This window comes from Cupressus sempervirens, chromosome 1, assembly GCF_028749045.1.
Source record: "Cupressus sempervirens isolate cs-2001-9-10 chromosome 1, ASM2874904v1, whole genome shotgun sequence".
NCBI classification, from domain to species: Eukaryota; Viridiplantae; Streptophyta; class Pinopsida; order Cupressales; family Cupressaceae; genus Cupressus; species Cupressus sempervirens.
The window spans coordinates 710,582,461-710,585,341 of record NC_143118.1 but is presented as its reverse complement, the minus strand read 5'-3'; the positions used below and the strand labels follow the sequence as shown (position 1 = coordinate 710,585,341).

Below are 2,881 nucleotides of genomic sequence, written 5' to 3'. Positions count from 1 at the left end.
TTTAGGATGACCGCCACATAGATTAGGTTGTGAAATTCTCTATGCTACTTTAACAAAGCCTTCAATAAATTGACCAATACTACTCTTTTGTAGCCTTTGATAGCATTCTTGCCTACACTTGCAAGTCCTTTGATGGAGAACTATGCACCAATGTATGAATTTTTCTTTGTTGGGAGATGCATATGTGTTTATACATTAATAATTTCCTATTCTTAAGATGCACTTCAGAAATAAGAAGCACTTACATTTTTGTTTCCTAAACATGCGAATATTTCCTTATACTCAAATCCCAAGTTAGTAAAGCCTTTTTTATATTTATTACAATGTTGAAAGCCACTATGAAACCATATACCACTACTCTCAATCAGCTCTTATTAGGTTTCAGAAAGGTACATGTATGGTGATGGAGTCAAAAAAAGTATTATGTGATGCACAAAACAATGGCTACATTTTTTATAAGTGAACTTATAGTATATGCACTAATTCTTGTGGGGTAGTTGGAAAAGTGGGTTTGATTGAAGAGGTGTTTGAAGAAATTAAAAATCAAGGATGTGCTCCTGACTTATGTATATACAATTTCTTTTATTTTGTTTGATGTAAGGCAAGAAAATTGAACAAAGCAATGGCCATGATTACAAAGATCAAGTACCAAGGGCATCACCCTGATGCCATTAGTTATGGAACTCTAATACAAAGACTCTGAAAAGTGAATAATACCAATGATGCATTTAAATCTTTTATTGAAATGGTTCATGATACTTGCAATCCTATTCTAATAATTATCTTCTTGATGGCCTGATGAAGGGCAAAATTATAGACAATGCATGCAAAATCTTCAAGATGATGGTGTAGTAGAGTATGGTGCCAAATTTCTTCTCTTACAATATCTTGATTGATAGATTATTCAAGAAATATAGAGAAAAAGCTATCTATGTGCTCTTTGATGATTTGAAGATGAAAGGACATGTGTATATGGAATCATATATAGCATAGTTAGTTTGTATTTCTGTAAGATGGGGAGAATTGAGGAATCTCTTAAATTATTGGAAGAAATGGAATCCAGAGGCCTATCATATACCATGGTAATAGTAACACCATTGTTAATTGCACTTCATCATTATGGTAGACAAGATTGAGCACATTAGCTTATGAATCAAATTGGAGATAGTAGTGTTGTTTATAATATCAGAAGGTGGAGTGCTGATATGGAGGTAGTAACTAATAAGTCTTGACTGAAGATTTATGGTTGTAAACAATGACAATGCTTCTAGTGGTATTCTAGGAAAGAAAAAGGAAGAGACTAACATTTGACCTCTCATTGGTCATGTATCATATTTAAAAACAAACATGGGAGATAGTATTAGTGAGAACCATTCCTTGAAGCTCATACAAGATCCAACAAATATAGGCAAGGTCTCTCAAGGGATATTAGATGCAAATAACTTTACTATTAGTCTATCATCTTCAAAAATGTTTGTGAATGACACAAGGACAGAATAAAATCTACAGAAGAGGAATGGATGTTCTGTTGCTTCTAAAGTCTTGGTGGATCACGCAAATGGTGCTGGTGAACAAGATACTCCAAAATGGGATTTTGATTTTGAAGGTTATCTAGGATTTTTGGAATTTAAAGGAAGAAGGATGTAAGGTAGAGGGATGGATTCTTTTAATATTGATATGTTCAACACTTTCATGTCTATTTTTTTAGAACAAGGGAAGGTAAATACAACTTTTAGGTTATTTAGAAGTATCTTTGACAATGCAAGTGAGCTTGAAACCTATACTTATAAATTTATGATACATTGCTAACAATTTTTTTTAAGAAAGGATATTTTGGGGAGGCCAAGGAACTTCTCCTTTAAATGGGTAGGAAATAATTTTTTCTTATGTAGTTACATACTAGATAATCATCAATAGCTTTGGAAAGTAGGGTGAAATGGTATGTCACATGCAGTTATTCAAGCAATGTTAAGGAAGGGAGGATAGTTGGAGATTTTTATGTGCAATACGTTAATAAATATAGCTAGAAAAGTAGGTGACTTGGATGAGGTAGAAAAACTTTTTAGAGGTATGAATGCTAATGGGCTCACTCCACATGATGTCACTTATAACACTCTAATAGAAGTTTACAGAAAACTAGGTAAGGTAGAGAAGGCTTATAAGATATTGAGAATGATGATAGATGCAGGTTGTTCTCCATATCACATCACATATTATTTCAATGAGTTTCTACAAGGATTAGGTATGAAAGCTGGAAAGAGAGAAAGTGTCAATACATCATCACATTAAATCTGAGTCTATGCATTATTATCTAAACTAAGTATTCATTTTCTAAGAAAATTGTAATCTATTTTTCTAAAAGATATGAAAACGGGATTTTCTCTTCACTATCTTAGGATACTAATCTAAGAGAGAACACATTGTAGAATAGAATCATACCATTTACAACAACATGCTGGAAAGAGAAACTTGATAGAAGGTCCTTTGCACCTGAATTAATGAGTGCAAAGGCTTTAGCAAGTTAAAAAAAGGTGAAATTAATACACTAAAAAATCCTTTTTCATATGGCATCTTGAGTAACACAAGCCTTATTTCTAAAAAAATATCATTTTTTTTTAAGTTAAAAAGATCTTTAAGCTAAGATATTAAAAAAAATAGGAGTTTGGGCTCTACAAGAGAATATCAAGATCATTCAATTTCTTTTACAAAATATGAGGGCTTTAAAACAAACAAGAGGATTTTGGATAGGTGATGCCCTACCATGATCACTACTAAATATTAGTACAAAAGAAACAAATTACAGTACTATCTACATCCATAGAGGTTATTAAAACCCTAGTCTTGTAGAGGAATTTCAATTTGCATACACTCCTTGCTTGTC

At 32.2% G+C, this 2,881-nt stretch overlaps 1 pseudogene; it reads left to right on the top strand.

Moving 5' to 3' along the window:
• The first annotated feature begins 278 nt into the window (after nt 1-278).
• On the top strand, nt 279-2,289 carry LOC149579940 (uncharacterized; annotated as a pseudogene).
• Nucleotides 2,290-2,881: the final 592 nt, after the last annotated feature.